The sequence below is a fragment of the Bufo gargarizans genome, chromosome 8 (assembly GCF_014858855.1).
Source record: "Bufo gargarizans isolate SCDJY-AF-19 chromosome 8, ASM1485885v1, whole genome shotgun sequence".
Classification (NCBI taxonomy): domain Eukaryota; kingdom Metazoa; phylum Chordata; class Amphibia; order Anura; family Bufonidae; genus Bufo; species Bufo gargarizans.
The window spans coordinates 12722587-12748820 of record NC_058087.1 but is presented as its reverse complement, the minus strand read 5'-3'; the positions used below and the strand labels follow the sequence as shown (position 1 = coordinate 12748820).

Genomic DNA, 26234 nt, shown 5'->3' with positions numbered 1-26234 from the left:
ATTGTGATTGTCTATGTTGCCTATTTTGCTTGCAGGATTCATCTTTCCATCATGTGATACACTGCTCGTTTCAATGGTTACGACCACCCAGCAATCCATCAGTGGTGTTGGTCATGCTTTCATGCTATAGGGAAAAGCACCAGCCTTTGTGCCCTCCCACAGTCTCAGCCACCAGAGAGGCTGACTCTTTTTCCTATAGTGTGCAAACACGTCCACCACTGATGGATTGTAGGGTGGTCATAACCATGGAAATGAGCAGTGGATAATGTGATAGAAAAAGGAATAAATCCAGCAAAGGAAGCAATATGGATAATCACAATATATTAGTAAGTGGCTTGTATTAACTTTCACTACATGATGCCTTGTGCTGAAGTGATACAACCCCTTTAAATGTATTTTATTGGGATGTAGCAAGTATGTGTGACATAAAAAGAAAATCATACACGGTTTTCAAAATTTTCTAATAAATAAAAATTCTTTTCATTTCACACATACTTGCTACTTTGTGTTGGTTTGTCGCATAAAATCTCAATAAAATACATTTACGTTTGTGGGTGTTATGTGAAAAAAATTTGAAAAGTTTAAGGGGTATGAATACTTTTTCAAAGCACTGTGCGTGTGTGTATACTGTGTATATAAATATAGTTGTATTATACAGTATATAGATGTGATGCTGCTGCTTGGATAGTTGATTTGGATTGTCAGTCTGTTTCAGTACAATCTGGGTGCTGGATGTAAGTAGAAATTATGACCTTGCAGTATGCTTGTCTTTCTTAATTAACTCTGCTGTGTTCATATGAGAGGTCAGTACAGCGTAACACAAAAAAACAGGTGAACGCTGTGAACTGCTGCCCTCTCACATAAAAGTTATGCCACTGACTCCTGTATTTTTAGCCAGACACATTTATGCACTCAGCAGTTTTCATGAAGAGAGAGAAGAGGCTTAGAGCAATTTAAACTAAGAAATCTCCAGCTTTATTCAGACATTTCACTGAAAATAAAAAATTAATGGAGCTCTTCCTGAAGAGGCTCGGATATTGTGTCCGACTACTTTTGAAACCAGGCAGGATGTTACATAAGTAGTGTTGAGAGAATCGACGTGTCCTGAAGTAGACTTTGATCTCAATTTCAGGGAAAATTTGACTCGCTGCAAATCCGAATTTCCTCATCCTTTTTGGTAACAAATAGATTTTACCTGAAATGGTGTAAAAAAAAATTCATACTCACCTCATCCATTTGAAGAGCCCACTGCCACCATCTTGATTGGAGATCCCGCACAAAATCTTGCGCGGCGATGTATGATGCCACCACGCCGGCTGATGTGATGATGTCAAGGTTTTGTGCTGGATCGTCAATCAAGTTGGCGGCGGTGGGCTCTTTGTGATCAAATGGATGAGGTAATTATGATTTTATTTCATTTTTTTATTATAGACCTTAATATTAATGTCAGATGCCACGATCAGAGGTAAACGCGGCATCTGAGGGATACAATAAAGGGGAGCAGCATAATCCGCATTCCCTGTCATTGCACCTACTACTTACAAAGAAATGCTTGTTGTGACAAAGTAATTTGTCACAAAGCAAGTTTTTGGGTAAAATTCGGCAAAGCAGCCGAATTGAATTTTCAAGAACTTCACTCATCTCTATACATAAGGATCCTGTTAGATGGTATTGCCAACCATGAGCACAAGAACTTATACAGTGACACATAATGTCCCTATAGGCATTTTAGCACAACTGTCAATGACTAAACTCCCTAGTCTAATTGTGCTATATTCTTAAAATAAATAATAAAATATCTAAATCTATGTTTTTATTCTGCACTCATTTATTATAGATTTTCAAATTTTGCAAACAAATAAGATTACTTTTAGTATACAGTAATACAGCAGAAGAGGAAATTATAAACAGAGATGGTGCCAAAAGTCCATAAAACAATCCTGTACCGGGCTGGAAAAGGTAATAAGTCCACAATTTAAAGTAAAAACCTACTAAATGAGTGAGCATTGAGCTTGGGCTTGCCATATTAAAAGGGTTGAGAAGTGTCTAGGCAGAAATTGCACTTAGGATGAGGATAGGTCATCAGTAAAAATATATTGGAAAACCCTTTTAAATGTTAATACTAACCACAATTAAATATTTGTCTTTGATGTATCCTCTTTTGTCTAGCTGTTAAAAAGTCAATTTGCTAATTTCTAAACTTTGTAAATACTGTTGGTTCAAAATTATTTTTTAGAGATGATTGAAGTTTACAAAAACTCGATTCGGCTGCTTCACCGAATTTTACAAATTACTTTGTAAGTAGCGGGCGCAATGAATGGGAACTGTGATTGCGCTGCCCCCGTCATTGAACCCCTTAGCTGCCGTGTTCATCGCTGATCGTGACATCTGAGAAAAATAGTGAGGGCTTTCAGTGGTTAACCAGTTACAAAAAAATAATACTCACCTTATCCATTTGAGCGCAGAGGCCACTGCGGCTATCTTGATTGAAGAACGCATGCAAAATCTCATACGGTGGATGATTAAGTCATCATGCTGGCCGGCATGGTGATGTCATACGTCACTGCACACGAACTCTTTGCGCTCAAATGGATAAGGTTGAGTATATATTTTTTTAGCCTCTATTTCAGTGAAATTTGATTACCACAAAGCAGAAGGAAATTTTGCCTGATATTCAGATCCAAGTTCACTTCGGATACTTCAATTCTCTCAACACTAATCTCAATCCATATACTCAGTAGAAATTAAGAAACTTATCTATAATGCATAATTCTAATTATAAATATTGTATAAAATAACTAAACATTTTTTATAAAGGACTCATATTCCCTGTAAAATAAATAATTCTACTAACAGCCAAAGATTGATGTCATGAAATAGAAGGCATCTCCTATAGGCATGTTTTATCCTGAATGCAAACCATCTAAAGCTTTAATGCTGGCTGATGATATCATAGATTTACACACATTTTGTGCAGATCTCTACTAGGTGTAGGTTGTTGCTTTCTTATGTTTTTAAATGAGTATGAAATATTGAAGTAATCTTCATGAATAATAAATTTGATGTTGTTGCTTTTAGACATATCCATTATACATTTGAAATATTCCTGTTGTACTTTATACAAACTGCCAAAAATAACTCCCTTAAAATATTAATTATGCTAAAAGGGTAAGCAGTAAGAATAATAAAATCTTTACGCCAGTATCACTGTGTCTTTCTGTATATTTTCATATGCAGCGAGCCACTTAGGAGCCAGCGCAGAAGATGGGAGTGGTAGTGGCCCTGATGAGTTGTTGTACAATGTACTCCCTCAGGCTGTCGCTCCCTGGAGTACAGTGCAGTGAGAGGCGGTGTGAGGGAATCTGGCAGACATAAGAAAACATCAAACATCTTTCTTTACTGAGTGCAAAAGATAGTCTACGATACCATCCAGCAATTTGTAGGTACAAGGTGCTGTTGATGGGGTATGGTGGCTGGTTAGATGACAATTGATGACATTCAGAAGTATGCTAGCTGGCAAAGTCTCTCTTGTTCAGGCTTTCAGGGTTGCCTGAACTGGGTTACTGTGACGGGTGTCTTAACTCGTTCTCCTTCACCTTGAGCAGTTTCTGTAAAGCTGTGGTAGCTGGTCACTCTGCTGACTAGAATGCCATAAGGGTTGAGCGAACCCAAACTGCAAAGTTCGGGTTCGTACCGAACTTTGCGAGTTCGGGTACCCGGACCCGGACTTTTTCACTGAAGTTCGGGTTCGGTGTTCGGGTGATTATTTTTTTTTTTCGTTATAACATGGTTATAACGGAAAATAATAGCATTCTTAAGACAGAATGCTAAATATAATGACCATGGAGGGGTTAAAAATAATAAAAAAACAACTCATAGCATCGCTATGCTCGGCAAATCGAACAATGTGTGTGCTCGAGCGCAATGCTTAAGTCTCCTCCCCGCACGTTTATTGGCTGCTTACTGCTGGCCGAAACGCGTCATCGGGTGCTATATAGCACCCGATGACACATGTTCGTCTCAGTCAGGGAGAGCTGTGCTGAAGAAGGGACAGATAGTGTAGGGAGTGAAATAGTAATAATTTATAGAAAAAGTTGTTAGAGACCCAAAAGTCCTTTTAAGGACTATTGTTGTATCTGGCAGCAAAATAATTATTACTGCAACCTGCGCTAAATTGCATGGAATTGTTAGAGAGACCCAAAAATCCCTTTAAGGACTACTGTTATATCTGGCAGCATTATATATTATTAACACAACCTGCGCTAAATAGCTTGCAATTGTTTGGCCGCTGCAGACAGTGACATTATCTGCGCTACATCTCCTGTGTAACGTGTGCGCAGCCTAAAAATATCTGTGACATCCAGTGTACTTTTTCCGTAGACGGTGTCCGCTGCGGACAGTTACATCACCTGCGCTACATCTCCTGTATAACGTTTGCCCATCCTAAATATCAGTGACATTAATTCAGTGTAACTTTTTATTAGCTGCTGGTGACAGCGACATTACTTGCGCTATACCTCCTGTATAACGTTTGTGTATCCTAAAATTATCTGTGACATTCAGCAACATTATCTGTGCTGCATCTCCTGTTTAACATGTGCGCATATTTTGTGGAAGCGGATATATAGAACCCCATAATCAATATTTGGTGGAAGCAGGTATATCGCACCCATCAATCTGTATTTTGTGGAAGCAGGGATATCGCACCCCTCAGTCAGTATTTTCTGGAAGTAGGTGTATCACAGGCCTCAATCTGTATTTGGTGGAAGCAGGTATATAGAACCCCTTAATCAATATTTGGTGGAAGCAGGTGTATCGCACCCCTCAATCAGTATTTTGTGGAAGCAGGTTTTTAGAACCCCTTAATCAATATTTGGTGGAAGCAGGTATATCGCACCCCTCAATTTATATTTTGTGGAAGCAGGGATATCAAACCCCTTAATCAGTATTTTGTGGAAGCAGGTATATAGAACCCCTTAATCAATATTTGGTAGAAGCAGGTATATCACACCCCTCAATTAGTATTTTGTGGAAGCAGGGATATAAAACCCCTTAATCAGTATTTTGCGGAAGCAGGTATATCGTGCCCCTCAATCAGCATTTTATGGAAGCAGGTATATCAATCCCCTTAACCACTTAAGGACTTATGACGTAGCTGTACATCATGGGTCTGATCCCTTAACATGGCGCCCGCTCGCGCATGCGGCGGGCGCCTTATCCGTGGGGTCTCTGCTATTTTAAATAGCAGGGACCCACGGCACATGTATGCGATCAGTCATAAGGCTGATCGCATACAATTACCTATCAGATGCCATGGTCAAATGGGACCACAGCATCTGCGCTGACCGGAATCGGAAGTCGCGCACTTCTGGTCTGGTAACAGCGTTCCCCGGCTTCTGAGTCAATTAGATGTATATATCAATACAGCTCACTAGGTGGCAGCCTTGTATTGATATAGTGCAATTGAAGTCTATTTATCCATCACTGAATACTATGGGCATTCAAATGATTGCCAGTTATTGTCACCCAAGGTGACAAAAGTAAAAAAAAGTTTTTACAAATATAAAAAAAATTTAAGATTAAATCACCCCCCTTTCCTTAAAAAATAAATAAATACTTAACCAATAAAAAAATAAACATTATGGGCATCGCCGCGTGCGAAAATGCCCAATACTATTAAAATATAACAATATTAATGGCATACGGCAAATGGAGTAGCGGGGAAAAAAATAAAAACAGCCTTTTTGCCATTTTTTGTCACTTCAATAATTTTTTCATAAAAAGTGATCAAAAAGTCGCACACACTTAAAAATAGTATCACTGAAAAGAACAGATCGTCCAGCAAAAAATGAGTCAGAATATGGCTTTGAAAAAAAAAAATTTCCTCAAAGGTTTAAAATAAAAATTGTATTAAAAATGCAAGAAAAATTATTCAAGTGTAGTATCGATGGAACTGTACTGACCTGGAGAATAAAGATAACAGGTCAATTTTACCGCATAGTGTACAGTGTAAAAAAAAAAATATAGAAAAACTTTTATCAGAATTTTTTTTTTCAAATTCTACCCCATTTTGTTTTTTTTTCCCCGCTCCATACTACATGGTATGCAACTGTAAATGGTGCCATTAGAAAGTACAACCTGTCCCGCAAAAAATAAGCCCTCTTAAGGCTATGTGTCACTACCAGAGCTTTGAGACGTTCTCAAAGCTCTGTGTCTCCACCCCTGTGATGATGTCACTTAGGGTTGGAGGTTTTCTCACTGTTCTGTTTCTCCGCCCCTGTGATGAGGTCTTACTCTCAGCTGTCTCTCCTGCGTTTGATTTCTCTGCCTTTAAATCACCCCTCCTCCTATTGCAGGGCGTGGATTATATTTCTCCTTTCAGTTGTAGCTCTGCCTTGAGTATCTTCACTCCTTTAGCTACTAGTTCTCTGGACCTGTGTTCTGCTGCTGCAAGCACTCCGGATATTGCCAGCGGTCCTTGGATCCGTCTTCTCTACGGCTGCAGCTCCATCAGCTAAGTGTGCAGACTTTGTTATGTACCTGGTGATTTCCTGACTGGATCTGAGGTGGCCCCGGTTCCCTCCTTATTCTGTGCAGGGCATCGGAGGCCGTGCCCCTTCCACTATTGTAGGGGTTACAGGGCTCATCAGTCTAAGGTACGCGGGCATGCCTCGTTCCACCATTTGGATCCGGGCATGTGCTTTAGCAGCATAGGGAGAGTGTTGAGGGTCTGACAGGGGTCACCCTTTCTCTTCCCTAGTTTGGGTCCGGTCAGTAGCTCTTTTTACTGTGTATACTCTTGTTACCCTTAAACAGCCGTGACATTATAATCCACCAAAACCGTCCTTGTTGACATGGATCCGCTTTCTGACCTGGTTGACCGCATGCAGGGTCTTTCTTTGGAAGTAGCGGATCTCCGTCAATCTCTGACTCAGCTACAAGCATTGGGCTCTGCTCCGGCTCATGGAGTCTGTTGCGAGCCAAAGGTCTCACTTCCGGAAACGTTCTCCGGGGGCAGTGAGAATTTTGTTCGCTTCAGAGAGGCATGTAAACTCCATTTTTGTTTGTGTCCCCACTCCTCTGGTAATGAGGAACAGAGGGTGAGGATTGTCATCTCCCTGCTCAGAGGTAATGCTCAGACTTGGGCTTTTTCGCTGCCATCAGGGGATCCTTCCCTGCGATCCGTGGAGAGGTTTTTTGTGTCCCTGGGGCAGATATATGATGACCCGGATCGTGTTGCTCTGGCAGAATCGAACTTACGTGTTCTATGCCAGAACAAACTGTCTGCGGAGCTTTATTGTTCTGAATTTCGGAGATGGGCAGCTGATTCAGGCTGGAATGATGCTGCACTCCGAAGTCAGTTCTGTCATGGTCTCTCAGAGGGTTTGAAAGATGCCTTTGCTTTCCATGAGAGACCAACATCCTTAGAGTCTGCCATGTCATTGGCGGTACGCCTTGACAGGCGTCTAAGGGAAAGAAACAAGACCTCTCCGTCCAGCCATTGTCAGTCTAGGGGCAATGGTGCGGACTCATTCAGTATGCAGGGGTCTCATCCTGTCTCGCTCCCCTCTGAGGAGGAGCCCATGCAGCTAGGCCGACTTGCCCCTGATAAAAGAGGATTTAGTCCTCAGAATATGGTGTGTTTTTGTTGTGGGGGCATAGGTCATTTGGCAAATGTTTGTCCGTCTAGGAGATTCCTGAACTGTACTAAGAGCGATAATAAGAGAAAAACCTCAAGAGGTGGATCATCAAGTTCTGCTTCATCTGCTACTTTGGGCAAAGTTGATGTGGGAATTGATGCTTTTCCTCTGACCTGCAGTTCCCGTTTTCTCCTGTCTGCCAGGGTGGCGCTAGAGAGCAAGGTCATTCCTTGTGAGATTTTTGTCGATAGTGGAGCGGCCGTCAATCTTATTGACACTCAATTTGTAGCTTTGCATGGGTTTCAGGTTTGTACATTAGAAAAGGATATACCTGTTTTTGCTATTGACTCTGCCCCACTCTCGCAGAGATCTCTGAAAGGCATTGTTCACAATATCCGGCTAGCTGTAGGTGACACTCATGTGGAGGAGATATCTTGTTTTGTCCTTAACGGATTGCCTTCTCCTCTAGTTTTGGGGCTACCCTGGCTCACTAGACATAACCCCACTATTGATTGGCAAGGAAGGCAAATAAATGAGTGGAGTGACTTTTGTAGAGAGAATTGTCTCACAGCCACTCTTGCTGAGGTGTCTACTAAAACTCTGCCATCATTTCTCTCTGATTTCTCGGATGTGTTTTCCGAGAGCGGTGTTCAGGAGCTACCTCCTCACCGGGAGTTTGACTGTCCCATTAACCTCATTCCCGGCGCCAAGCTGCCAAAGGCACGCCTCTACAATCTCTCACAACCGGAGAGACTCGCAATGCGAACCTATATCTCTGAGAGTCTCGAGAAGGGGCATATTCGTCCCTCAAAGTCGCCTGTTGCCGCGGGTTTTTTTTTTTGTTAAAAAAAAAGATGGCTCTCTGAGACCTTGCTTAGATTTTAGGGAGCTGAACCGTATCACGATTCGCGATCCCTATCCCCTTCCTCTGATCCCGGACCTCTTCAACCAAATTGTTGGGGCCAAGGTGTTTTCCAAATTGGATCTGAGAGGCGCGTACAACCTGGTCAGGGTCAGAGAGGGGGATGAATGGAAAACGGCCTTTAATACCCCTAACGGGCATTTCGAGAATCTCGTTATGCCTTTCGGCCTGATGAATGCTCCGGCCGTCTTTCAGCATTTTGTTAATAGTATTTTCTATCATTTAATGGGGAAATTTGTATTGGTGTATCTTGATGATATTTTGATTTTTTCCCCTGATGTTCAGACTCATCAGGATCATCTTTTTCAGGTCCTGCAGATACTGCGGGAAAATAAACTGTATGCCAAGCTGGAGAAATGTCTTTTTATGGTATCAGAGATTCAATTTCTGGGTTTTCTCCTCTCTGCTTCTGGTTTTCGCATGGATCCGGAGAAGGTCCGTGCTGTGCTGGAGTGGGAGCTTCCTGAAAATCAGAAGGCATTGATGCGCTTTCTGGGTTCTGCTAACTACTACAGAAAGTTCATTTTGAATTATTCCTCTATTGTCAAACCCCTTACTGACATGACAAAAAAGGGGACGGATTTTTCCTCTTGGTCGGAGGAGGCGCTTGCAGCCTTTTCTAAGATTAAAGAGAGTTTTGCGTCTGCTCCCATCTTGCTGCATCCCGATGTTTCCTTACCTTTTATTGTTGAGGTGGATGCTTCCGAGGTGGGTGTGGGTGCAGTTTTGTCCCAGGGCCCCTCTCCTGCCAAATGGCGACCTTGTGCCTTTTTCTCTAGAAAACTCTCCCCGGCAGAGAGAAACTATGATGTGGGAGATAGGGAGTTGTTGGCCATCAAGTTGGCTTTCGAGGAATGGCGCCATTGGTTGGAGGGGGCCAGGCACCCGATCACCGTTTTTACCGACCATAAGAATCTGGCGTACCTGGAGTCGGCCAGGCGTATGAATCCGAGACAGGCCAGATGGTCTCTGTTCTTCTCCAGATTTAATTTTGTTGTTACTTTCCGCCCTGAGATCAAGAATGTGAAGGCTGATGCTCTCTCTCGCTGTTTTCCGGGAGGAGGAAACTCCGAGGACCCGGGTCCCATTTTGGCGGAGGGGGTAGTTGTTTCTGCTCTATATTCCGATTTGGAGGCCGAGGTCCAGGCTGCCCAGTCTGAGGCACCTGCCCGTTGTCCTTCCGGGAAGTTGTTCGTGCCTCCTGAGCTACGTCACAAACTCTTTAAGGAACATCATGATACAGTTCTTGCTGGTCACCCCGGGAGTAGAGCCACGGTAGATCTCATTGCTCGGAGATTTTGGTGGCCGGCTCTTCGTAAGTCTGTGGAGGGTTTTGTGGCGGCTTGTGAGACGTGCGCTCGCGCTAAGGTCCCTCGTTCACGACCTTCAGGTTCCCTTCTCCCGTTACCCATACCTTCCCGTCCTTGGACACACCTGTCCATGGACTTTATCACGGATCTTCCTCGTTCCTCGGGGAAGTCGGTGATCCTGGTGGTCGTGGACCGTTTTAGCAAGATGGCTCATTTCGTTCCTTTCCCTGGTTTACACAATGCTAAAACGTTGGCGCAAGCTTTTGTCGATCATATTGTTAAATTGCACGGCATTCCCTCTGAGATTGTTTCCGATAGAGGCACGCAGTTTGTGTCCAGGTTCTGGAAGGCTTTCTGTTCTCGCCTGGGGGTTCGGCTGTCCTTCTCTTCTGCTTTTCACCCGCAGTCGAATGGTCAGACTGAGCGCCTCAATCAGAATCTGGAGACATATTTGCGCTGTTTTGTGGCAGAGAACCAGGAGGATTGGTGTTCATTTCTCCCTCTTGCTGAGTTTGCTTTGAACAACCGTCGTCAGGAATCTTCTGATAAGTCACCATTTTTTGGTGCATATGGGTTCCATCCGCAGTTTGGGACATTCTCGGGAGGGGCTCTTTCTGGTTTACCTGAGGAGGAGAGATTTTCCTCGTCTTTGTCTACCATTTGGCAAAAGATTCAGAGTAATCTCAGAAAGATGAGTGAGAAGTATAAGCGTGTGGCTGATAAGAGACGTGTGCCTGGTCCGGACCTGAATGTGGGTGATCTGGTGTGGTTGTCTACAAGAAATATTAAACTGAAGGTTCCCTCCTGGAAATTGGGCCCCAAGTTTATTGGGCCTTATAAAATTTTGTCAGTCATCAATCCTGTTGCCTTCCGCCTTGATCTTCCACGGGTTTGGAAGATACATAATGTTTTTCACAGATCTCTCTTAAAACCATATGTCCAGCCCACGGTACCCTCCTCTTTGCCTCCTCCTCTGATTTTGGTTGATGGCAATCTGGAGTTTGAGGTTTCCAGAATTGTGGACTCTCGCATTGTCCGCGGTTCTCTTCATTACCTCGTTCATTGGAAGGGTTATGGTCCTGAGGAGAGGATGTGGGTTCCGATGTCGGACATTAAAGCCACTCGCCTTATCAGGGCATTTCATAGGGCTCATCCTGGGAAGGTGGGTCCTGGGTGTCCGGAGTCCACCCGTAGAAGGGGGGGTACTGTCACTACCAGAGCTTTGAGACGTTCTCAAAGCTCTGTGTCTCCACCCCTGTGATGATGTCACTTAGGGTTGGAGGTTTTCTCACTGTTCTGTTTCTCCGCCCCTGTGATGAGGTCTTACTCTCAGCTGTCTCTCCTGCGTTTGATTTCTCTGCCTTTAAATCACCCCTCCTCCTATTGCAGGGCGTGGATTATATTTCTCCTTTCAGTTGTAGCTCTGCCTTGAGTATCTTCACTCCTTTAGCTACTAGTTCTCTGGACCTGTGTTCTGCTGCTGCAAGCACTCCGGATATTGCCAGCGGTCCTTGGATCCGTCTTCTCTACGGCTGCAGCTCCATCAGCTAAGTGTGCAGACTTTGTTATGTACCTGGTGATTTCCTGACTGGATCTGAGGTGGCCCCGGTTCCCTCCTTATTCTGTGCAGGGCATCGGAGGCCGTGCCCCTTCCACTATTGTAGGGGTTACAGGGCTCATCAGTCTAAGGTACGCGGGCATGCCTCGTTCCACCATTTGGATCCGGGCATGTGCTTTAGCAGCATAGGGAGAGTGTTGAGGGTCTGACAGGGGTCACCCTTTCTCTTCCCTAGTTTGGGTCCGGTCAGTAGCTCTTTTTACTGTGTATACTCTTGTTACCCTTAAACAGCCGTGACACTATGTGAATGGAAAAATAAAAAAGTTAGGACTATGGGAAGGAGGGGAGTGAAAAACAAAAAAGCAAATATTGTAAAATCCCAGGGTCCTGAAGGGGTTAATCAGTATTTTGTGGAAGCAGATATATATAACCCCTTAATCAATATTTGCTGGAAGCAGGTATATCGCACCCCTCAATCTGTATTTTGTGGAAGCAGGGATATCAAACCCATTAATCAATATTTTGTGGAAGCAGGTATATCGCACCCTTCAATCTGTATTTTGTGGGAGCAGGTATATAGAACCCCATAATCAATATTTTGTGGAAGCAGGTATATCACACCCCTCAATCAGTTTTATTTGGGGCAACAGGTATATCACACTAGTTGCAATTAGTTATTTCAATAGCGTTTGTCCCTCTTTATAGCTGCAGTATCGCAGCAGAACCGCACACAACTGCTGCACAATACAAATGCACTATAATATAGTTTTATGTTGGAAAGTATATTATAAGTATATAACACCCCTCAGTATATCACATCTATCGATAGAACACCTATACCAGTCCTTAAAATGACTTTCGTGGCCCTATTAGTTAGCATTTTGTGTCCCTAACAGTCTGTCCCTGCTCCACACAGCAACCTCTCCCTACACTGGCAAAACACAGAATGTAAAATGGCTGCCAGATCGGGTTCTGTTATAGGGTGGGGGTGTGTCCATGTGCTGAAACGTCTCAATTGGCTGTCATGTACCACCTGATGGTTGTGTCATGGATCAAAGTTTGGCGCAATGCAAAAGAATATGGCGCATACGAACATCGCCATATGTTTGCTTGTTCGGCAAATTGCGAACGAGCAAAGTTTGCAGCGAAACGACCGCCGGGCAAACCGCAAGGCCATCTCTAGTGTCAGTCTATTACGAAGCTCCATGGCCAGGGTGAAATCCTCAAAATTCTTGAATTATTTTAAAATATAGATAATGATATAAACTTGTTTTTTTAATTACGTTTTTCTTTTTTAAACATTTTCTTGTTTAAAGATCAGGAATCATTCAGAACAGCTGACTTGTGGAAGTGGGCATATACATTTTATAGCTCTGGAGAACTGACTGAAAGTGTTTTTTTAATTTTTTTAATTGGGTCTATAAACCCATGTCTAAAGGGAAAAGCTTTCCTTATAATTGTTCATTACTGGATGGTTTGGCATGCTAAGTGTATTCTGCAGCTGTATGTTATGCTTATTACAATGCACAGACAATTAGGTTTTGAAAATCATCAGCTAATTAATTTTTCTTTCCGCTAGTATGTGGCTACCTGAATGAAAACAGAGAATAATATACAGTATATGGATTTTCATTTGGGTTCATTGGGGTTTCATCGTGATCTCTGTCGCTTTGACACCAAGAATAATACTACTGTGTATGCATGGGGACTGACATGGCGACCATTCAGATGGACGGGGGTGCATGTCATACCAGGAAGGCTTGAGTCCACTAGTATGGGGAGTAGATTTACATCATGTCCTGCACCTGAGTTCCCATTCTGGATCAGACTATTTATGGGCACATATGGTCTTGCCTTTTGCTCCTTTAAAATAAAGCTACCTTTTTTTGCCTTATTTCATAGTGATGAGCGGCATAGGCAATATTTAAATTTGTGATATTTTGCAAATTTTTGGCTTAATATTTGCCATAAATTTGCAAATTCGAGAATTCGTGATCTCCAGTCATTATTTACTTGATTGCGAAAATCGGCAATGTAATATATTCGCAATAAAAATTCGCAATAAAAATTCGCAATTAGAATATTCGCGATCAACAATAAGGGGTAGACAACTTTCCTATTGGTTGCTAGGGTTGTTGCTAAGTGCCGATATTTGCAATAAATTCACGATAAATTCGGGATTAGAATATCCGCAATCAACACTATTCGCAAATATTTGCGAATTCTCAAAGTGACGATATTCGCGATTTGAATATTCGTGCTCAACACTAATTTCATGCCATTGCATTTGTCAAATGTGCTGTCTGTTGTTGAATTGTGTACTGTCACTCAAGAATGATCTCCACTATTTATGTTATCAGAAAAGATTTACAGTCGGAGGTGGACTGGAAACTTAAAAGGGCCCTGGAAAAAAAATAAAAATTAATGTGGCCTAATGTTGTAAGTCGGCACATATTGACAGAAAGCGAGCAACACTGGGTCTAAATAAATATGACTTGAATCACAAGAGCCCAATTACTTGGAAGAAATGTTTCGCTCTTTTTGTCCCCCTCTTCACCCCCTCTTCTCTTTCTCTCTCTCTCTCTCTCTATCTTTCTCATTCTCTCCCTCCCTCTCTATTCTTTCAAAATAAATTACAACAAATTTGAATTCTTTCAAACCAAAACTTTTTGGAACATTTTTGGTTGAATTCCTGAATTTTAGAATCAATTTGCTAATCTCTAATGGTGATTTAGACCATAACATTTTTGCTACAAAATGTCTAAACAATACCAGAGTATATACAGTGTTTTAATGAGGATGCAGAAGCGGAGGAGCTGAAGGAGATGGACTTGTTGCATCAAGAAGTGAGAAAGTGACAAAGGAGTAATCTATACATGGTAGCTCAGTATTTAGCATAGTTGCTTTGCAGTCCTGGGGTTCTCGGTTTGATTGCAACTAAGATTTGCAACATCTGCAAGGAGATTGTATGTTCTCCCCATGTTTGTCTAGTCTGGTTTTCTTTCATATAAATCTTTATATATTTGTAGCCCAAACACACATCTAGGTTCAGTGATGGAAATGTCTTGTGTATACATACTAATAAGGGGAAGACAAGCAAGGTGGTTACTGACCAGGGGGTCAGCTCTTATCCAACACTTGCAGATAAGTGAAATAATTAGAGACGTACAGCCTATCGAGAATGAAACTTTATTTATTAAAATTATCATTTAGTATAGTCAAGTGCATCTAAAGTCAAGTGTGGAACCTGAGTAACAACATAATTCTGTTTTTGCAGGTTTTTTTTCTTTTGGTGAATTTTGTGAATGTTGAAGAGATGAATGGCTAAGTAGTTATGAATTGTACTGAGACCTGCATCTAAGCCAGGTCAAAGCACATATAATACATAAGATTCCTGTATAATCTGTGGGAAATCACATTATAGATTAAATATAACATAAACAATTAGCACTATTTATATAATTATATATCAACACAAGCAGTAAAAAAAAAACATTCAGCAAGCGGCTATGATTTTCTTTGTCATCACCCTGTAAACCCCCACCCCCCTTATCAGAACCTTTGGGATAAAACAGTCATATTAGACCCCCTGTCCACCTGACCCTCATTTTAACAAGCATTAACCCTTTCTAACCAATTTTCTGTTTTTGTGTTTTCATTTTTTACTCCGTCTTCCCAGAGCCATAACTTTTTTCTTTTTTTCTTTCACTTTGCCGTATCAGGGCTTGTTTTTTTGTGGAACAAGTTGTACTTTCTAATGGCACCATTTGCTGCTGCATACTATATTGTGAGATCCTGGAAAAATAAATTCCAAATGGTGTGGAATTGGAAAAGAAAAGAATTAAACCTGTCTTATAGTTTTTATTTTTACGACATTCCCTATGTGGTAAAACTAACCCATGCCCTTCATTCTCCAGGTCAGTATGATTAGAGAGACACCGCATTTATATAGTAGTTTTTCTTGTGTTTTAATACTTAAAAAATAAAATCATTGGGAAAAAATATTTTTTCTATGCATTGCCATATTCTGACCCCCATAAATTTTTTTTTTTACCTCCGTATATGACTTTTTGATCACTTTTATTCCATTTTTGGGGAGAAAAGTGATGAAAAAACTGGTAATTCGGCCATTTTGATATTTTTTTTTCTATTACCCCTTTCGCCATATGAGATAAATGTTTTTAAATGTAATTTTAATTTTCGGACATGGCAGTGCCTATGATGTTTATTTTTTTATTTTGTTTTATATTATTAAATACTTTTTTTTCCACTTTTTAAAAGTTCCCCTCGGGAACTTCAACATGAGATATATCAAATCCCTTCTCTCATAAACTTCAATGCATTACCTTTGAAGTCTATGCAAATTTTGTTATGTTCCTACTAAGGCCTCTTTCACACGACCGTTTTTTTTTTCCGTTTTGCGGGCCGTTTTTTGCGGTCCGTATACGGTCCGTATACGGAACCATTCATTTCAATGGTTCCGCAAAAAAAACGGAATGTACTCCGTGTGCATTCCGTTTCCGTTTTTCCGTTCCGTTTAAAGATAGAACATGTCCTATATTTGGCCGCAAATCACGTTCCGTGGCTCCATTAAAGTCTATGGGTCCGCAAAAAAACGGAATGCATACGGAAATGCATCCGTATGTCTTCCGTATCCGTTCCGTTTTTTGCGGAACCATCTATTGAAAATGTTATGCCCAGCCCAAATTTTAATATGAAATTACTGTATACTGTATTTGCCATACGGAAAAACGGAACGGAACAACGGAACGGAAACGGAACCACAACGGAAGCAAAAAACGGAACAACGGATCCGTGAAAAACGGACCGCAAAACACTGAAATGGACATACTGTCGTGTGAAAGAGGCCTAAGGATGAGCGAACTGGTTCGAGATTCAGTCCAAACTTCTCAAACAGTTCGGATTCAGTTGAACCCAAATTTTTTGTTTTGGGAGAGGGAGGAAGAAAGAGAGAGAGAGATTAGCATTTTTCTCTGTTTTGGAAGAAAAGCTAATTTGAACATCTTAACCAGAAAGCCAATCATATACAAATTAACTTACCTGACAAAAAAAGAAAAGAGGGGATTATCCTATCTAAGGGGTACCCGCTAATAGGGGAAAAACCTCTGACTGGAAAGTCTCAAATTTTTCAAGATTCCTTGATTACTAAGTTGTCAGGGTCATTGAGATGTTGTATGCAACAACTCTCTGGATGTCCGCTGTCTAATTACTGTGGTGATTCTTTTATTTCGCTGACATTTTTGAAGTCAAGCATTTTGTCACTTAACATGCTACCATCTGCTGTCTGGTTATTCCAGTTTACATCTATAATTTCTCCTGACACCACAAGCGTTTTCAGTACAGCGCACATGGAATAACCGGATAACAGAGAGCCTTCAGGGGGTGCAAACAATCTAGCTCCAGCAGTATGTTGGCATGTACGCCAATTCCTGTAACATAAGGGTTGTGTGCTTTATAAACGCTGGAAGAAAAGTGCAGAATAATTTATGAATCCTCATTTTACGAATGGTTTAAATTAGTAAATGCAACTAAAACTTTTTTATTTTAACTTGTTTTTTTATGATGGCTTTGATGCTGGTTTAGCCATCCAAATTTGAAAGATTTCTAAAGAAGAATATTAAGATGGCAGATTTGTCTTCTTTAACTCTTCAAAAAGACACTTTATACAAGGTCAGCTGGGCTGCCCCAAATGGGCATAAAGAGCTATTTAGAAATGGAATTTTTGAGGTGTATACATTGCATATAGCATTCCTCTGAAAGGACAAGTGGCATCATTTTGTTAAGAATGCCCCAGCAATGATAAGACCAGTTGACTGTCAGAGATTTTCTCATGTTACCTGCAACTGTTACCTTCCTTTCAGCTATATGGAAGGCATAGTATTGTTGCGGAAACTGTATGGCCTGAGCCCTTGGCCCTCTAACTCATTGACTGACATATTTTGGATACCCTTGCTTAAAGTGTTTCTATCTCATGACAGACGTACGTCAAAATAATGTATTCTTCAATCTATAATCTACCACCTATAATGTTATATGTTAGTGTTATAGTCACAATACAGATTATTTTCCTTTATTATATGCCAAAAGTCTCTTGAACTGTTCTTGTTCCACTGACACAGCCAAAACTAAACTTAAAGGGGTTGTCTCACCTTGCTAGGATATGCCACCAATGTCAGGTGCTGGTGCCATCTCTGGAACCCAAAGCGGAGCACTCAATGTTTGGATGAGTTCACTGTGCATGCAGAGCCACCCTTCATTGATTTCTATGGGAGCACCCAAAACAATCTAGCGGCACACTCAGCTATTTTTGGAAGTCTCATTGAAATGGATAGAGAGCACACCGCAAAGTATGGCCGCTGCTCTATTCACTTCTATGGAACTGCCAGCAAATAGCTGAGTCACTCCCATAGAAATTAACAGAGGGTGGCTGGGCATGCTTAGTCTGTTCCTGTTTTCTTTGGGGGCTTCATTCTAGAGATGGTGTTGGTCCCAGAGGTGGAACCAGCACCTATCTGACATTGTTGACCTATGCTAGCAATATGCCACTAATATTCCAAGAGAAACAACTCCTTTAAGTAAGCTCTGCTTCCTCATTTAGTCCCAGCGGTCACGTGACCGATGGGGGTGTCTAGAGCAGGGGCAGGAGCAAAGCTGCAGGGTCTAAGGAGACCCTGATCAGCTCTGCCTGTGTGTCATGCCCCCACAGGGGGCTGTTTCCCACTGTAACTAGGGCTCCTGTGGATGCACCAGTTACAGTGAAAACAGTAAAAAAAGGAAAAAAGGAAAAAAAAGGCAGTGTCCTCCAGTGGTCTTTTAATGACCTCCTGGGGAGCATATTATGTGCCAAAAAGAAATTAAAATATAAGTAAAAATTTTTTTTAAAACCATAGTTGTCCCGTTCTCTCAAACCTATACATGTTATATATGAAAACGATTATCGCAAAATAGGGAACCCATTGCAATGTTACATTTTTGTGTTAGTCTTAATATTTAAGAAATAAAAAGCTATAATTAAAAAAAAATACTTTTTAATAATAATTAGTAGTTTTCTTCCAAATTAAACCTAAAAAAATAAAAAATAATTCTAATAAAAAGTCCCAGTGCCAAGTAAAAAAATAAAAATCACAAAAAATTTTTTTGTAGTCAAATAAATAAAAAAGCTACGGTCACTAAACCACCACGTGCACAAAATCACAAAAAGTTGCCTGGACATTCAGGCCTTTTTGGGCTCGGTCATGAAAGGGTTAATAACCTCATTGATAGCATGCCAAGGCATGTAAGAGCATGTATTTCTGCATGTGGCGCTCCTACTTGATACTGAATAAATCGAGATGTTTTGAATATTTTATTTCCATTTTTTATGATTTGCATATCATTGACATGTCTATCAATTCTTTAAGTTCCAAAATTCCATGACTTTTCATTCTTGGTGTTGCAGTTTCAATGATGAGGAGTGTATATGGAGAAATTTGCCTTGGGAAATAAAATATGTATGCAAAATCCTTTTTAAAATTTGAGTGACAGGTGTAATTGAATTCTGTGGATACATTGACTTAGGCGATATTAACTAACAGCTGCCATCTTCCAACTGCATTTTCTTAGAAATCCCAATAATAGACCTTTTGTTTTTGGTTATCGGAGAAATACATATGGCAGGAGACTCCTATGGATCGTTCAGACATGACAGACTGGTCACATGGGAACATGCAGACTTTGCAAAATCTCTTTAATTCCCCTAAGCATCCTCTGTTATAAGTTACCAGCAGCTCCGACTACTGATGAACAATCATCAACTCATAGGGAGAAGATCAAAAAAGCGATTTTCTGAGCCTTACTGTTTGGAGCAAATCCACTAGAACAATGAGACACTGTACTTTTGCTGTCATTTAAGCTGACTTGCAGCTGCTGTGGGAGATGTAAGTAAAGCTTTTCTCATCTGTTAAGAGATTCTTTCCTTGTTAGATGGAAGTAGATAGATTTTCCAATAAGCAGCAGTTATATCTTAAATGCAATTCTGTAGTAATTAGTCATTCCATGCAGTGGCATTTCTTAGATAATGAAGGTTCAGAATAAAATTATATTCCTCAAATCTTCACATTGAATGATCTCATTCATTGTCATTCACTTTTCATTATGAGCTCATATAGTACTAGATATGATCCTTCAGTAATAGCAACAACATGTTAGGGTGTGTTTTCATCAGCGTTAGGAATTATGTTATAGTGTTCCGTTATAACAGAGTTATAACTGAATATAACGAAATTTTAGGACGGAATGTGCAGTGGCCGGGTTTGAGGTTGCCTCAACGCTACCCTGGGTCCCCCGGACACCGTCGAGGTGTCACCACGTGTTGCTGCTCTCCGGAAGTTATGAGAAGGTGTGGTGCATCCCAATGGGAAATAAGTCCAGAGAGTCATGGTCTGCAGTAAATCAGGGTGCTTCTTTATTGGAGGAATTCAGGTACAAAACAATACAAGCGAGGCATTGGGCTGGCTTCTCCAGTCTCCTCCCTGGCAGAAGAGGTTTGATGCTGAGGAAAGGCCTGAGCTAGTTGTCCCTCTTTCTTTTCAGAAGGCTGGTACCCTGTTCCAAGGTTGGTGATCCAAGGTCTGTGGCCGCTCAGTAGTCTGGCAGAGTCTCCGCCCTGGCAGAAGTAGGGTTTGATGCTGAGGAAAGGCCTGAGCTAGCTGTCCCTTTCTCTCTCAGAAGGCTGGCATCCTGGTCAAGGGCCCACGGTCTGTAGCTCAGTAGTCTGAGTGGCTCCTTGGTCACAGGGCTAGTGACCCATGGTCTGTGGCTCAGCGGCCCCATCTCAGCGTCTTCTTCTGATCACTCATTCAGGCTGGCATGAGTCTCCCCTCTAAGCACTGGTCCCTAACTGCAGCACACTAGCGGCTCTGACTGCTCTCCTTATATACAGCTTTTGCTAGACTAGAACCTTCTAGTGGGAGGGGTGAAGTGGAGAAACTCAGCACAAACAGATACATTGTTTCAGCTCCCGTCTGGTATAGATTTACATACAGAGCAGGTTTTCCAAACAAAAACAAGTTTCCAGACATAACATAGCTAAAGCCAGACATTTAAAAGGTCAGGCTGTCTGCTTTGTGGTGGTAAACAAGTCTGAATTTTTTCCCTCCAAAACATGGTATTCTTTAAACACTATGGCAGCTGTGGAAAATTACCAGCTTCTCAATCAAAGCCATAACAGGTTCTCAGTATTCATTAACCCTTTCCACAGAGCCATGTAAATACAGTGAACAGAATATATATATATATATATATATATATATCGCAACATATAAAATGCAGGTACACGGTATTAAACAGTATAAGGCTACTTTTACACTAGCTTTTTTTGCGGATCCGTCATGGATCTGCAAAAATGCTTCCGTTACAATAATACAACCCCATGCATCCGTCATGAACGTATCCGGTTGTATTATGTCTTCTATAGCCATGACGGATCCGTCTTGAACACGATTGAAAGTCAATGGGGGTTGATCCGCTTTCTATTGCGCCAGATTGTGTCAGAGAAAACGCATCCGTCCCCATTGACTTGCATTGTGTGTCAGGACAGATCCGTTTGGCTCTGTATTCCAGGATGGACAAAAAAAACACTGCAGGCAGCGTTTTGGTGTCCGCCCCCCAGAGCAGAATGGTGACGGAACGGAGGCAAACTGATGCATTCTGAGGGGATCCTTTTCTATTCAGAAAGCATTAGGGCCAAACTGATCCATTTTGGACCGCTTCTGAGAGCCCTGAGTGAATCTCACAAACGGAAAGCCAAAACGTTAGTGTGAAAGTAGCCTAAGTTAACCCTTTCAAGAGAAATAAATTAAGAAGTTTTAACTTTGCATAGGGGATATAGGCAAATGTCCACGAATGTCCAAATGTCAAAGTACTCACTGCTCTAGGGCACTACAAATGCAAAATGGAAGCCTTCAAGAGGCATTCTGTTTTGCTCCATCATAATATATTTGTATGGACACATATAACGGTTCTGTTTTTTTCCGTTATGCATGATGGAGCCGTGCAATCTACTGCAGTAAAATCCTTGGGTTCATCAGCAAAAATCTGGATCTGTAAGATCAGTCACAGTACTTCTTCCATTGCAAATTAAAGTCATGACGCTCTAGTGTGATAAGAACCTTATGCACAAATATTAGCAGAAACAGAAAATTGGGTTGAAATCCAATTATATGTTTTCCAAACCTTAATGTAGTTAAGAAATCCATAGAGGACAGAAAAAAGGGCCTCATCTATCTCAGTTGTTTTGCTAGCTATAGTTAAGCTCTCATACACACGAGCGTAATGGCTTAGTGCCCATGCTGTGAACCAAAAATAGCGTGCACTCCTTTTGCAGATTGAATTGGTCCGTGAGCTACAAAACATGGCCAAATATAGAACATGTTCTATCTTTTTGAGGTGTGGAGGCATGGGCCACAAAGCCCACAGAAACACTTTGTAGTCCTACTGTGGGTTTCTGATCTGTGCCTCTGTTCTGTGAAACATACGTGAAATCCTATCTTCGGTCGTATCTGGTGGATCGCGGACCCATTCAAGTCAATAGGTCCACATCCGCAGCACAGAGTGTATTACGGACCTGCTTTTTGCAGCCCACAATTCCAAGTATGGGAAGTCTATCTATGATGTCCAAATGCACATGAGCAACAAATGGGTAGAGATATGTTTGAAAAAAGCACTTCATTTTAAACTTTAACAATCATTTTCAGGATATAACAGAAGCTCAGGCGCATCCCCTCTGCACTGTTAGTGTGCCTATATAGACATATATCACTGGCAATTAGTGTTGTGTCTATTTTATGCCATGTGGAAATGCTGCATCTGTGTCCAGAAGACCAAAGGAATAAAGCTCAGCATATAAAGCAGTTGTGTATGAGGCAGCGTTGTGTAAAAATCTTGGCATTGCCTCATTACACAACATAAAGGGATGTTCTCCTGAAAATGCAATTAACATTTATTTCTTTTATTATGGCTTGGTTGTGTTGCATGTTAATGGTCACTGAAAATACAGTCAATTATTGTGTGGAAAAGAACAGTTTGCTGTGCACCATTAAACACTATCAAGGTGCAGTAAGTAGGTACCGTAATCACTATTATTTTATGTGTACAGTAGACATGTCTATTCTCAATAGATTATTCTTAACCCTGCATGTAGTTTTCCAGGAATATAATATCCTTGTCATTGAAGACCCCATTGTAAAGCAGGCTACTGAGCATACAGTACTAAATAATGGAAGCTGTGAATTATCTTGGGTGCACAGCAAACACTCTGCTGTTTTTAGGTGGATGAAAAGAGGAACACATCCAATTAACCATAGTACAGCCAATAACTGCATTTCAAGCTACTGTACCTGCTTTTAAAGGGCATCTGTCAGCAGATTTGTACCTATTACACTGACTGACCGACCCGTTACATGTGCACTTGGCGGCTGAAGGCATTTAAGTTGGTCCCATGTACATATGTGCCCGCATTGCTGAGAAAAGCTTCTACAAGCAACGGGGGTGTTGCCGTTACACCTAGAGGTTCAACTGCCATGCCCTCTACAGTTTAATTGACAAGATCAGGCTCTAAAAACGTCATCACGCCAGCCTGGTCCTGTCAATCATAGTGCAGAGGGTTCATCAGTTGCAGAGAGAGCAGAGCCTCTAGGTGTAATGGCAACGCCCCCGTTGCTCCTAGAGGCTCATTTGCATATATTGAAACATTAGTGTTCTCAGCAATGCGGGCACATATGAACATGGGACCAACACAGGTGTCTTCAACAGGTCAGCCAGTTTCATAGGTGCAAATCTGTGGACAGATGCCCTTTGATCTTATACTAAAGATAGTATTATTAGCATTAATTTATATAGCATCATAAAATTCCATGTCAGAAGTGATGACGCACAAAAAATTTACCAAAGTTTTTGGTTCTCATTTTAATGGTTTACTTAAAATGTATACAGTAGGTTGAAATGCAGTTACTGAAAAACGCGGATCTGCAAAAAATAGGGATGACGTCCGTGTTACATAAAAAATAAATAAAATTGTGGCTTTATTTTAACAATGCCTATTATTGTCTGCAAAACGGACAAGAATAGGACATGTCCTATCTCTTTTGCCCCTTGCAGACGAGCGTTCCTCCCGCAGCGAGTCGGCATCGCAGCACCCGGTCTGACCTCTCAGCAATGACAGGATTCACATAGCATTATATTGATTTATGATACTATGTAACCCTTACAGTTCTGGAATGTATTGGATAACACTGGCAGCATTATGCCAGACTTATCCAATACATTACAGAACTGTAAGGGTTACATAGCATCATAAATCAATATAATGCTATGTGACCCCCGACAGCACTGGGAGGTCAGGCCGGGAGCTGTGATGCGGACTCGCTGCGGGAGGAACGCTCGTCTGCAAGTGGCCTTTTTGCGGAGCTACAGACATACGGATGCGGACAGCACACAGTGTGCTGTCCTCATTTTTTGCGGACCCGTTGAGATGAATGCGGATCGGATGCGGACCGAAAATACGGTCGTGTGAATGGGGCCTAAAGGTGATGAATGTAAACTGAGATGAGAGGTTGTGTGAGGAGGGATTACATTAGAGGAGTTATCCCATGATTGGCATCACACAGCAGATGACAATAACTTTCTAATAATGCTAGAACCAGCCCTGTACCTCACATGGGTCCAAATTAATTGCGCCAATTGCTCTGCTAGATTCTCTTCACACTGGCAGCTCAGGGGTCCTTTCTCAGCAGACATTTTCTTTCTGCTGTAGCTCTCTCCCTGTCACAACTCAGGGGGCATGTCCTTTCTGTTGCTGCTCTCTCCCTGTATCTGTCACAGGCTTTTGGCAGTTAAAGGATGGAAGACAAATTTGATTTGCTGCAAAGCCGAATTTCCTCGTGCTTCGTGAATGAATCGATTTCACCTGAAATGGCAGTAAAAAATATATATATATACTCACCTCCTCCATTTGAGCACAAAGAGTCCGCCTCGGCCATCTTGCTGGCTGATGTCATCACGTGTCACGTGAGAGTTCACGCTGGATTTCAAGCAAGATGGCCGCAGCGGCCTCTTCGCTCTCAAGTGGATGAGGTAAGTATGATTTTTTATTTTTTTTTGTTGATCAACTCCTGAACCCCGATCCGCGATTAAAGAGGCATCTGAGAGGTTCAATAACGGGAGTGGGGCAATCGCCGTTGCCTGTCATTGCACTCGCTATTTGCAAAGAAATGCGCTTTATGATGAAGTAATTCATCACAAAGCGAATTTTATTGTAAAATTCGTTGACTCAGCCAAATCACATTTTTAAGAACTTGGCTCATCTCTACCTGTGGCTTCTGTTTATAACAGAAAATGGACTCCAATAACTTACGTATAATGAAGTCTGTCAAGAATCGTGCTGCATTCATCGCTATTCTTCCCTTCGGCTCTGAGTATTGAAAGCAAATATTAACAAAGCCTAAAGTTATAGTAATTAATTTCACATTTAGATGTGTATTAAACCGTACTAAGCGATGCCAGTAAATTCTGTGATATGTATACAATCATAGATCTTATTGTTGTAGCATCATTTCTCTTACAGATGAATGTCGACCTCCGGCCAAGAGGATAGAGTGGAAACCTACATGTGTAAATGTTCACGTGTCTTCACGGATGACATCAGATAAGTCAAGACGGATTCAGTAAGTAAAATATGGTTGAATAAATGTATTTCACCATTATACAGTTTATTCCAAATGTTAGTTAACCCCCCACTCGCACGTGCAGCAGGCGTCATGGCCGGCAGACCAGTGAGTAATTACCTTGACGACCAACAATGCCGATCGCGGTAATTAAAGCCTTTAGAATTCGTGATAAAGTAAAATCATGGCATCTTTCAATATTAAAAAGGTTCAATGTTCTAGGCTCAAAGTGTCACACTCTAGTCAGCTAATTAATCCTTTCCCCCTGAGCAAAGGGGACCTCAAAATTGTGACTTTGGGGTTTCATAAGCTGTAAGCCATAATCCTCCAAATTATAACAAATAAAGGCCTGAAATATCTCGCTTTGCATGTAATCAGTCTGTCTGATATGTTAGTTTCACCTTTTAAGTTGCATTACTGAAATAAAAGAACTTTGCATGATATTAAAATTTTTCAAGTTTCACCTGTAAGCCCTTCACATCCTGTTAGACTATGTTCCCATCATATTCTTTATTTACCTTTATTTACCTTTCACATTACATGTATCCAATATATACAGGGAGTGCAGAATTATTAGGCAAGTTGTATTTTTGAGGATTAATTTTATTATTGAACAACAACCATGTTCTCAATGAACCCAAAAAAACTCATTAATATCAAAGCTGAATATTTTTGGAAGTAGTTTTTAGTTTGTTTTTAGTTTTAGCTATTTTAGGGGGATATCTGTGTGTGCAGGTGACTATTACTGTACATAATTATTAGGCAACTTAACAAAAAACAAATATATACCCATTTCAATTATTTATTTTTACCAGTGAAACCAATATAACATCTCAACATTCACAAATATACATTTCTGACATTCAAAAACAAAACAAAAACAAATCAGTGACCAATATAGCCACCTTTTTTTGCAAGGACACTCAAAAGCCTGCCATCCATGGATTCTGTCAGTGTTTTGATCTGTTCACCATCAACATTGCGTGCAGCAGCAACCACAGCCTCCCAGACACTGTTCAGAGAGGTGTACTGTTTTCCCCCCTTGTAAATCTCACATTTGATGATGGACCACAGGTTCTCAAT

At 41.3% G+C, this 26234-nt stretch overlaps 1 protein-coding gene across 1 annotated transcript in view; it reads left to right on the top strand.

The window, feature by feature from the left end:
- The window catches only part of B3GALT1 (beta-1,3-galactosyltransferase 1), a 352152-nt gene that overhangs the window by 216295 nt on the left and 109623 nt on the right, over positions 1-26234 (top strand). Inside the window, exon 3 of the mRNA XM_044304313.1 lies at positions 25052-25151. The gene's annotated coding sequence lies outside the window, so the exon portion shown is untranslated. The remainder of the gene's footprint in view (positions 1-25051; positions 25152-26234) is intronic.